Source organism: Cryptomeria japonica, chromosome 10 (genome assembly GCF_030272615.1).
Source record: "Cryptomeria japonica chromosome 10, Sugi_1.0, whole genome shotgun sequence".
In the NCBI taxonomy this organism is placed as follows: Eukaryota; Viridiplantae; Streptophyta; class Pinopsida; order Cupressales; family Cupressaceae; genus Cryptomeria; species Cryptomeria japonica.
This window is the reverse complement of record NC_081414.1, coordinates 853,238,614-853,252,050: the sequence shown is the minus strand read 5'-3', so window position 1 is coordinate 853,252,050 and position 13,437 is coordinate 853,238,614. Positions and strand designations below refer to the sequence as shown.

General features: G+C 38.5%; 1 pseudogene; it reads right to left on the bottom strand.

Annotated features, from left to right (window-relative positions):
* The window catches only part of LOC131859342 (probable serine/threonine-protein kinase PBL22), a 71,341-nt pseudogene extending 62,087 nt beyond the window's left edge, over window positions 1–9,254 (bottom strand).
* Window positions 9,255–13,437: the final 4,183 nt, after the last annotated feature.

Genomic DNA, 13,437 nt, shown 5'->3' with positions numbered 1-13,437 from the left:
GTTACAAAGACAAATGCAAGACATGCACCAAGGGACAATAGTGCGGTACTCATTAAACAAGATTTATCCTTATCCTTTTGACAGAAGATTGCACATGATCCCTTTTCCTCCAAACTCAGACGTACCTAAATTTGACAAGTACGATGGGAAAAGCGATCCCCGTGATCATGTCGAAGAATTCTATACCATGAGTCTTGAGTTTTCTCATGATGACACCTATCTAATGAGGTTATTCCCAAGAAGCTTGGGAGGGCAAACAATGGAATGGTTATCCAAAATTACACCACCTGTCAGATCGTTTGATGAATTGGTTAAGAAGTTCATAACACAATACTTTTACAACATTCAACATGCTATAACCATGCTAGACATCTGCAACACCAAACAAAAGAACAACGAAACATTCATGATATTCCTTCAACACTGGCAACGTATGGTATCACGATATCCTCGAGATATTCCTGAAAAGGAGAAAATGGAAATCTTCATTGACAAATTGAATGGTGAGATGAGTTACAAGTTCAAACTCCAATGCATACCATCTTTTGCTAAATTGATTGAAAATGGCATTCAAGTAGAGGAAGCATGTGTCAAAAAGGGAACGCTCAAATTCTTCAAAGAAGGAAAAAATTCATCAAACTACAATAACCAAAACAACAGCAACTTGGACAAGTCTCGATTCTGGACTCGAAACAAAAACAAAGGAAACAATGAATCACATGATCCAAAATCTAAGCAACCAGTGCTCACATTATTTGGAAATCCTTAGGCTATGAAAAATCCTAAAGGTGCTAATCCAAATGATAACACATATGCACCAAACACCAATCAAGGACAACCCAACACAAATAACACCAATGATACTCAGAACAAAACCATGAATCAAGGACCTAATAACAATTTGCGCGACATCACTAACAATTTCCAAAAGCGTGTCTTCACACCATTGTGGCAATCACTAGAATCAGCACTCAAAGAGCTTCTGGCAAACAAGAGTCTCTCTTTGCCTGCAATCAACAACTATGAACTCCAAATCAAACCACCTTGGTGGAATGATTCACACTATTATGATTTTCATCATAACAAGGGTCATCGGACAAACGATTGCATGAGATTGAAAAACATTGTTCAAGACATGATTGATCGAGGTGACTTAACAGTAGATGGTCTCAAAACAAATGGTGACCACAGAGCCTTTAAAAATCCTCTTCCAAATTATAACAAAGATGGAGCTTCAACCTTGAATGATACATGTGGAGCTCGTATCAACCACATCTACAATAACACCATCAATCACATATCAGCTGAAGACCATCAGGTAAATGTCATCACCATTCAAGACCAACATGATCATGAATCTGTTAATGTCACAACCAAAACTCAAAAATATGTCTTGAAAGGACATACCACGCCTACAACCACTACACCAAAGATCTAATATGATTTGGTTAGCCAACTACGCAAAACTCCGGCTCAGATATCTATACTAGAATTGCTGAAACTGTCACCCAAAAACAAAAACATATTGGAACAAGCGCTCTTGGAAACAAATGTACCTCAAGATCTGGATGTAGACAAATTTCAAGCCATGGTCGCCCATATGACAGGGCCTCATAATCTCACCTTCTCAGAGCATGATAATACTTCCTTGAGTCATCTGCATAAAACTCCTCTCCATATTGAAGTCATCATTTATAAACATTGAGTAAAAAGAGTCTTAATAGATGGAGGAGCTAGACTTAATATATGTACTTTAAAGCTTATCCATGCATTAGGCTTCTCAGAAGAGTCTATTGATCCTCGTAAAAAGATTACCATAAAGGCATATGATGATGAGGAAAGGTCATCTAAAGGAACCGTGATGATACCCATTCAAGTTGGACTAGTACAAAAAGATGCTATGTGTTAGGTCTTAGACATAGACCTCACCTACAATTTTTTATTAGGTTGACCCTGGATACATGAAATGCAAGCAGTTCCTTCTATGTATCACCAGTGTGTCAAATTTCCCTATAATGGGCAAGAGATCTCCCTATCTGCTGATCACAATCCATTTCAACATTGTAATGCAATGGGGGCAGCCCAAGATAGTTTGGTTCCCCATAATAGGGAAAAATAGAGATCCTCAATATTAGATCTATAGACAGCAAAGCCTGAATCATTACCAGGAGATTTCAAACAAAAAATGCAAATCAAAGAACAAGGTATGGGAGAGTACTCTTTGGAACCCATGTGTTTGGCCAAATTACCAACATCACCTAGATCTCATGGATTGCCTACTACATCAACGCATCTAGTAACTCAACCCATCACCAAATTTGATGGTACCTTCCTCCAATTGGGCACTCTAGCACATGAATTAGAAGATAAGGACATTCTTAGCTGGTTATACAAAGATGAGAAAGAAGATAATAGAGTAGCTGCTCTGGACATAGTTCTACCAACACACCTATATGGAAAGGGCTACTTAATCATGCAGCAAATGGGATATGACGGTAAAGGACCTATTGGAAAATGTAAAGAAGGAGTCACTAAACCCATAGATCTTCCTTCACAGCCCAGTAGAGACAAAATAGGATTGGGTTGTAAACTCATTTTCCTATTAAGAAAGACACCACGCATAACTCCAAAACCTCAATGTAAAGTAAAGAAGAAGTACAAAGAAGAATCCTGGTAGGAAGCACTATTTGAGTCAGCAGAAACAATTCGCAAGGCACATGAACGTCAAGAATAGAAGTTACATCAGGAAAAGCTTCTTAGCCACAAGAAGGCCATATCTATAGCAGTAGCTCATATTCAAACACCAATATCTTAAGAACTGATAATATCATCTCTTGATACCATTGTTCCTCCCCAAGGAGGCATAGTCTATGAACAAATACAAAAGGTAGAAGCAGGATCCGACACCGAATCAACAAAGACTATCAAAATGGTATCCATCATCAAAGATCTATTTTCACCATACAACATACATATTTACAACACTGATAGAATCTGGGATGATGCCTCAGAAACTGATTCCAATGAGTATGAATGGGGTACCTACTCAAATTCTACTGTAGATATCACTAACAATACTAGTGCCATATCCCTTTCTTAGGAAGAGCATAACCCAGAAGATAGACCTCTTGAATTTGGACTGTAGAATATCTATGACGCTAAAGAAAGTGAACAAAAACATTATGAACAAGTCTATATGGAAGATAATACCATCGAAGACCTCAATGAAATCCTTGGCTTCTCTACCAAAACCAATCACAATGAAACCTCTATCTTGACACTTACAGTAGCAGAACTTGATCCACTAAATGATTCCTTACCGCTTGTCTTTCCTAACCTCATTGATTGGGACGAACCCGAAATACATGATATACCAATTTTCCCAGACGATGAATCTATTATCCATCACCTATGTATCGTTAACCTAGAAACAGGCTCTACCAGTGAACAAAGTAATGATGTCTACAAACCAAGGAGTGCCAAGTCTCTGAGTTGCAAAAATGAACCAAATAAAAGATCTGATGTTGAAAACTACTCAATGGCAGCTCTAGATTAAAAAAAAGTAAAAATAAAAGACGGATTTGAGGGTGAAAACCTTTTCAAGGCACCTAAATATGGGAGACTTGATTCTCTTCCAGAACACTTTCATGAGCGATCACCCATATTGATTGAGCCCACTCAATCAATCAACATTGGTACCATAGAAGCAATAAAAAACATACACCTTGCAGAATCTATAATAGAGGAGGAAAGATTGACATTTATCAGTTTTTTAAAGAAAAGAAAATTAACTTTTCTTGGTCATATGCCGATATTCCCAGAGTTGATCCACACTTAATCATGCATCACTTGTCCATCTCTCCAGGAGTTAAGCTAGTCAAACAAAAGCTATGAAAGATGAATCCACAGGTGGCACTCATGGTCAAAGCTAAACTAAAGAACTTATTAGATGTCGGATTCATCCGACCAATCGACTATGCAGAATGGATCTCCAACATAGTGCCAGTATCAAAACTAGATGGCAGTATCAGAATCTGCACTGATTTCAGAGATGTCAACAAAGCTTGCCCAAAAGATGACTTTCCTCTACCCAGTATCAACATAATTGTAGACCTCACAGCAGGCCATGCAATGCTTTCACTAATGGATGGTTTTTCAGGCTATAAGCAGATAAAAATAGCCCTAGAAGATCAAGATAAAATAGCGTTCACCTGTCCTTGGGGAATGTACTGTTGGAATGTTATGCCTTTTGGCTTAAAGAATGTAGGGGCTACTTATCAAAGAGCAATGACAACAATCTTTCATGACATGATGCACACATTCATGGAAGACTATGTGGATGATCTTCTAGCTAAATCATTCACCAGAGCAGAACATCTCAGCATCCTAACATAGATCTTTGATTGATTGGAGAAATTCCAAGTTCAGCTCAACCCTAAGAAGTGTGTCTTTGGGGTCACATCAGGAAAGTTATTGGGCTACATTGTCTCAGCTAAAGGTATTGAAGTGGATCCAGCAAAGGTACAAGCCATTATGGAAATGCCACCACCAAAGAATATCAGTCAACTTAGATCTCTACAAGGATGACTCTAATCAATTAGGCGATTCATTCCTCAACTAGCTAATAAAAGTCTACCATTCAATCATTTGCTCCATAAGAATGTACCTTTCAGATGGGAGGCCAAGTGTGTAGAATCTTTTTATCAAATCAAACAGTATCTGATGAATCCACCAGTTCTAGTACCACTAGTCACAGGAAAGCCCCTTTTTTCATATATCTCAACAATAGATATATCACTGGGGGCACTATTGTCACAAGAAGATCAACAAGGAAAGGAACGAGCCATATACTACATCAGCAGGACATTGAATGGCTATGAACTCAACTATACATCCATTGAGAAGTCTTGTCTAACAGTGGTCTTCACATCTCAAAAGTTTCGACATTATATGCTAGCACACACAATTAAGCTAGTAGCAAAAATTGATCCTCTCAAATATCTACTCAGCAAGGCAACTCTTACTGGATGATTGGCTAAATGGGTCATGATTCTCAGTGAATTTGACATCCAATACAGAAAATGAAGGGCCATCAAGGGACAAGCAATTATAGATCAACTAGCTGAAGCATTGCTACCAGGAAAACAAACTATGAAGATTGAATTTTCGGATAGGGACGTTCTTGCTATTTCTACCACATAATGGACTCTATACTTTGATGGATCCTACACTCAACATGGTTCAGGTGCTAGCATTCTATTCATCACTCCTGAAGGACAAACTATACAAAGATCATATCAGCTTGTGTTCCCATGCACAAATAATGTGGGTGAATATGAGGCATTGGTTATAGGCATCAAAATGGCAGTAGAATGGAAAATCACAGAGTTAATGGTCTATGGATATTCACAACTAGTCATCAATCAAATCAACAACGACTATCAAACAAAGGATGACAAGCTACTACCCTACAAATGAATGGTGGATGACTTCAAACAATATTTTGTACACATCACCTTCAAGCAGATACCAAGCTTGAACAACAAAGCAGTTGATGCCATGGCTACTATCACTTCATTACTACAAATTCCAGAACAACAGAGTCGTTACGAGTTCCTAGTCGAGCAACTATTCTCCCTAGCCTATGACCACTCTGAATCCCATGTCGTCTATGCCTTAATTGGTTCGGATTCTCCTTTATATGGACTGATATATGATTATCTAAAGAACAACATCTTACCCATTGACCAATCTCGTAACCAAAAACATAATTTTATCCAACAAGCCACTCTAGGTATACCCTTACTACTGATACTTTGTACCATCGAGGTCTAGGTGGTACTCTTCTTCGTTGCCTTGATCAAAATGAATTTGATTATGCTTTACACGAGCTTCACGAAGGTATTTTTGGAACACATTCAAGTGGGACTACTCTTGCCAAAAAGCTTCTAAGGATGGGATACTACTGGCCTACAATGGAGAAAGATTCTTACCACTTCGCCAAGAAGTGTCCTAAATGCCAAATCCATGGCAATCTAATACATGCACCAGCACAGGAACTGCAGCCATTTACAACATCCTGGCCCTTTTGTCAATGGGGGTTAGACTTGGTTGGAAAAATTCATCCTTCATCTTCAAATGGACACAAGTTCATTATAACTGCAACATAATACTTTACAAAGTGGATAGAAGCAGTCCCCATGACCATAATAACTAGAAAGCAAATTGCATCCTTTATCCTAAACTATCTGATCTACAGATATGGTATTCCAAATTCCATCATCACCGATAATGGATGACCATTCAAAAACCAAGATGTCTGAGAACTATGTGAACAATTCAAAATACAACATCGGTTCTCTACACCATACTACCCCTAAGGGAATGGTCAAGCAGAAGCATCCAACAAAACAATACTAAAGATTCTCAAGAAAATAGTAAATGATGCAGGCAAAGATTGGTATATCCAACTCAATCTAGCACTTTGGGCATATAGAACTAGCATCTGTACACCTATAGGAGCCACACCTTTCTCATTGGTCTATGGATTAGAAGCTATTTTACCACTGGAGGTATAAATTTTGTCTCTCAGAGTATCTCTAAAAGGCCTAATTCTAGATGAAGAGTATTGGGTTAGCCGACTACAAGAACTGGAACTATTAGATGAAAGACGTCAGCATGCTTACACTCATCTAAAAGCATATCAGCAATGCATGTGTAGAAGCTACAATTACAAGGTCATCCCTCACAATTTCAAGATTGGTGACCTAGTCCTCAAAGAAAATCTAAGAAATCAACAAGATCAAGAAAAGAAAGGGAAGTTTGAACCTAACTGGTTGGGTCCCTATGTCATCATATCAGTCTATGGATTAGGTGCCTATCAACTCACAACCTCAAAAGGAGATGTGCTCGAAGAACCAACTAACAGCATTCATTTGAAGAAATACTACACTTGAGTAGTCTAATGCATGGAAAAAGCAAAAACAAGCAAAAAAAAAAAAAAATCCAGAAAAAGCAAATAAAAAGGTACAATAAAACAACTGGTGAAAACTTGGTAACAGGCGCTATTGTGAAAGAACAACTCCTCCATCTACATCTATAAACTTGCAGTAAAGTACTATCGGCCATCGCCTGACACTTAGCAAATATCCATTTAGGACATACTTAGCATAGTCACTATCCTGGTCTATCCATATATCCTCTTACTGCATTCCACCATGGCTTAGAAATCACTATACGTATCCACATCACAAGGTGCACTCAGCCAGGGGCAATAAATCGTCAAAACTTGCAACATATTCAAGACATCAAAACTATTTACAAAACTCAGAAACATCACATCCAATGACCAAAACTACACTTCATCGCAAAACAAAACAAAGAATCACAGAAATACCAAAGATGGATGATTTTCTGAAGTATTAAATGTTGCATTATCGCATAAAATCTTGACTATTTTTGCATTTAAACTTTTTAAATTATTGGATTCTCTGCATTTTCTCACTGAATACTTCATAGCAAGAGATCATGGAGAAACTCCAATATTTTCTTAGTCTTCTGTCTGGGAAGGGATCATTTGTACTGTGTAAATACTTGTCTCGAGACGTGATACATCAAGTATCATTGAAGACATGATGCCACTTTATGCATACAAATGGTTTAATCTTGTCTGTCTATACGGAATCTGCACTCTGGTCATCCTGGTTCAATTATACCTTGACGCTTGTGCTATCTTGCAAAATTAAACATCATGTAAATTTTTCTCAGGTCATTATGGTTCAGTTATACCATTATGCTTGTATAAATTTTCAACATATCCCAAACAAATCAATGCTCAATGATGATACTTATCTCGAAAGCAAATAACATATGGTTATATTAGGATGACAAATGCAGAATGAGGATGCTTCAAAAACATAATTGCATATCATTTTAACATAATTGCATATCATTTTAACATAGTTGCATATCATTTTAACATGGGTGCATATCATTTTAAAAGTAGCTGCATATCATTTTGCATATCACATCATACATCTCATTTTCAGGATACATCTCACATCATTATCATTATCATACATCTCATTTTCAAGATACATCTCACATCATTATCACATCATACATCTCATTTTCAAGATACACCTCACATCATTATCATATCATACATCTCATTTTCAAGATACATCTCACATCATTATCATCATCATACATCTCATTTTCAAGATACATCTCACGTCATTATCATTATCATACATCTCATTTTCAAGATACATCTCACATCGTTATCAAATCATACATCTCATTTTCAAGATACATCTCACATCATTATCATTATCATACATCTCATTTTCAAGATAGATCTCACATCATTATCATTATCATACATCTCATTTTCAAGATACATCTCACAGCATATCAAAGCATACATCATAAAGTAAAGAAAGAGCACATAGAACTTGCATCCATATAACACATCACATGATCAAAGACAATGGTGCCATATATATATATATATATATATCTCAAAAATGATCAAAATGTACAAAATCTGTCATGTTTGTGCCCAGTACAAGCAAAACAATGATCTAAAAATACAATAGAGGCATCGTCTCTCAGGTATGACTATCTCCTGAGGGGGATGGTCTCGCAGCTGATGTCCCAGCTCCTAGATCTCCAGGAGGATCCTATCTCGAAGGCCTTGTCATGCCTCTGCTCTCTGACTGTGTCCCCGTATCTCAAGATCGACTCGATCTCACCTGCATAAAGCTCTGTACTCTACACTCCCTGGGCACGGCATCCTCATAATGGCATCTATAATACTCCACCACCCTCACTCTCAAGGACAACTCCCTCATGATATCTCTCATCGGGCCTCCTCCTACCACTCTCTGAATGCTCACTACCAGCTCCTCCGCCCGACCGCGCTACTGCATCTCCGTGTCTCGCTCTAGCATCAGCTGAGTGATCAGACGCTGCTATGCTAATACCTATGCCTATAGCTGCTGAACTATCAACTGTAGGGTCCTAATCTGTAGATCCTCCACATGCGTCAGGACTCAGACCCGTAGGGGCACCTGTGAAGGGGTACCCTCTATCCCTCTACTTGTCCTAGGTGCTGGTGGAGGAAACTCATCAGTCCTCCTCCTTTGTGTTGGCCACCTCCACTCATCTGTCCCTCCCACCGCTTCCATCACCTCTCCCACTCTCCCCTCCTCCCTTGCTCCAATAGCCAGCCCTCCTCTCCCCCTGTCCATCATAGCTCACTGAACTGCTCTCTCCACTCGACCTCTCTCATCCCTACCCCTGTCTCCTCTTGTCCCCTGATATCCTCTCCCCCGTCGTCCATCTCTGCCTCCATCATCCCCATCATCGCCATCTCCCCCAACATCCTCCTTATCATCGTCAAAGGCTGGCCGCATCTCCTTAGGATCTAATATCCTGGCAATAGAACGTGCTACGAACAAACCCACAAACTCATGGGTCATCCCTGTGTCAAGTACCTCGGGAGCATAGTCCCATATCTGAGCTGCTAAGCTTAAGAACTCCTCTATAGCTACCCCACTATCAATAGTGGGATCCTAATCAGGTACATCCTGTCTATGCCATGCATACAAGTAGGTCCCCTATGGTATACCCTGCTGCCGACCATACTGGCTCAGTACCCTACCCACCTAGAATCTCTCTATCACAAAGAGCGTTCACCCTATCAAAAACAGGCTCATAAATACAAACAGCATCTCCAGCCCATCCTCTGCCTAGACCTCGCAATCTGTATACGGTCGCCAGACGACCATATCTATGTCATCCAAGACCTTCCTCCAATGCTCTAGTTTGCCCAGTTTACGCTAGACAACTAGACCCCTATAACCATAAGTATATGCCCACCTAGCAGGCCTATCTCTATCTACCAGTGGTCTTGCTACCAGAATGTGCTCCCAGCACCATACCTATAAAAGTGTCATGCCAGCCGACAAACTATCGTAACCCAGATACACCACCTCATGCAGGTCCCTATACAAGTGGGCTAACATGGCTAATCCCCAAGTGAACCTATAGCCTTGGGTCACCATCTCCTCCAGAACCAATCCCCAACCCATAGGAAATCCCTTTGACCTACGATCAGGACAAAGGAATCCATCGATAAACCCTGCTAGTACTGACAGGAGGGGGGCATAATCTAAATCCAGGAACTCCTGCCACGGGATCTCATACCCACATACCGTCTCATCATGAAAAATGTGTCGCAGTGCCTTAGTACCACCCTCCTCTGTCTGCTCATAGGGAAATAAAGCACTTGCTACTAGAATTCGTAAGATCCTATAACAGTCCTCTAGAGTGACTATCATCTCACCTGTAGCAAAGTGACAGGTGTTTGTGTCACTATGCCACCTCTCAACAAGCGTTGTCAGTAGACCCCAGTTCATAGTGAACCGTGGCATGTCTAGCAAGGATAATAACCCGCATCTATCAATCACATCTAGGTCAGTCTATGCCAACTGTGGAATCAGTGCCCCATGACTGTACCACTCCTAATCGCTCCTATCAAAAAACAAAATGAGTTCAATATTAGTTTCCACATCAAAACAAAGATATCAAAATCAAATTCACATAAAAAACATGAAACAATTTGCTCATCTAAATCAAGTTCAACATCATATCATTCCATATCAACTTGTAAAACAACTCAAGTCTCCACATCACATAAACTTGTAAAACAACTCAATTTTCCCACCCATATCAAAACTTGTAAAAGAACTCAAGTTTCCAACCCATATCAGCTTGTAAAACAACTCAAGTTTCCAACCCATATCAGCTTGTAACACAAATCAGGCTCCACACAATGAACTTGAAACACAGTGCAAAAACAAATCATGGTTTGATCAAAACAACACATTCATATCTACATCAATAACTTGAAACAAATCACAACTTAAATCAAGTTATATCAACACTCATATTGGACACATTTAAAAAAAAAAAAATGATCAAAAGATCGAGCAAGTGAAAAAAATCCATCCCCTAGGCAAAACTAACCTTCTTCCTATGTAATTTTTCACATTCAAAAATTACTAACTCTTGCAAAACCCGGCCCATGTGCTACAAAAACTTGGTTGTGCACTAAAATGTACCCATGCGCTACGCTATTTTCTCCACATGCTATTGTGTCTCCCTTATGCACTAGACTAGCTCTATGCGCTATTCTTTTTCCTCCATGCGCCACCCAACCTACCCTAGGCGCTAAAACTAACTTATGCGCTAACCTATCCCATGCTAGCGCTACCTATTTGACCCTATGCACTAGGTCTCACCTACACGTTAAATCCCCCTACCCATGCAACCCCCTGCGTACCCTATGCGCTAGGTCTAACCTATGCACTACCCTTTTATCCTGACGCGCTACCCTATTTTCATCATGCGCTAATCTGAGACCATGTGCTAGCCTAAAATTTATATGCGCTACCCTATTTATTTTTGAACGCTACCCTAAAAAGCTACCCTATGCGCTACCTAATTTTTTGTATGCGCTAACCTAGGACTCCTATGTGCTAAACGTTAAAACCGAATTTCAAAAATAAAAAATGGACTAAAAATGATCAAATGAAAATTAAAAAATGGGTCAAAAGCATTGACCTACTGATGGACCATACGCAGTAGGCCTCCGATGCCTCCGAACGTACTCAAAATGATGCGTAGAATAAAGACTAGACATTTTGACTTCTCTCCAAAATCTCTTTCTCAAAAGTCAACAAAGCACAAATGAAACAAATCAAAGCACTTTTCCCCTTTTATAGGAGAAAAATGAAATTACGGTTAAGGCAATGAGCACGTAATTTGCTCGCGGTCTCCCTCCTACCCTAAAAAATGTCAATTATCAGGAGATGAATCAATTTCAAAGTTTCACCTAGCCAAAATCTTGTGCCGCAAACACAAATCATCAAATGAAATCAAATTTTTCAAAATATTGATTCATCTCCTGATGGGGCATTATCACCATCATTTATTGAATCTGGGGCATCACACATCAAATCTGGGGCATGACATAAAAATCATAAAAATCATAAAAACAACATCGATCGTAAAATCGCAACGACATCATTTTCTTTGAAATAACATGTGCACACACGTCACTTCAAAGAGAAGCAAAATGTAGACATATAAAAATGACCATATTCCTAAATGAATATTTTATGTTCATTTCTCTGTTTAATTAAATCTAATTTAATTAAATTACCCACATTCCTCTATTTAATTAAGTAAATTGCTCAATTAAATTCACTATACCATTTAATAGGATAATTCATTTTATTCAATTAAAGCCCCTGTCCACTTTTTAATTAAATTCAAATTTAATTAAAATAGTTATCCTAAATTAAATAAATCTAATTTATTTAATTGCAACCAAATTGAATTAAATTCAATTAAAACCTATTTTCCCTCACCCACTTGCAAAATCCTACACCTCCCACTTGCATACATAACCCTCTTTCTAACCTCTTCTAGATTCTTCTAATCGTAATTAATTAACCCAAACCCATCCATTATCCCTTTCCCCTAAATTTGAGGAGGTCACTTCTCAAATTTGGAGTAAAGTCTTCAAAATGAATTAAAGTCTTTATTCATTCAACAAGCTAACTTGTTGAATGCCCCCAAATTTGGAAGGACTCTTACAAAGTTATCCCTAAAGTATTCATAACCATTAATGGTTAACTCAAACCCTCTTACATGGTTAAAGAATTTCCATAAACTCAACCTCCATCTAACCCAAGGGTCTCATCAAGCATTTATTGCTTTGACCATGGTTATCCATAAACCTTTGCACAAGAGTTTATCCTTTGGGTAAAAGCTTCATCCAATGGATAACCTTAACCTAACTTTAACCCTTAACCCTTAAGGTAACCATGAGGTCTTCTCAAGAATTTAATGCTTCTTACACCTCCTCTCAACCAACCTTATGTTGACAATTGTCACCATTTCATTGGTACCAATTGCAAACATGGATTCCCAACTTTCAAACTTGGCCCTTGATTATCTCTTTCAATCCTGGCCATCCGTTGCCCTGTTTTTACTATAAATAGAGCTCTCATTCGTCCATTTTGGAGAGATCCAAGACTTTAGCATCTCAGTTATACTCAAATCCATTCAAGCTTTCATATTTTATATGCTCATCATTTAGCCTCTTTTTAAATAGGAATTAATCTAAATATGCAATTTAAGAGTATGTTCCTTATCATTTAGCTAAAATCATGAACTAAATAGTATGCTAGGATAGTCTTGTTTGCTAACCTTTTCATCTTATAGCTAGTTTATTGCATTTGTATCATCATGCATAGCTTAGTATGCATCTCATATTAAAAGTCAGCAAAAGCATCCCTCATTCTTGCATTTTCTATCCTTAAACCATATTGCTTAGTGATTTGAGAGAAAAAACATTGGTTT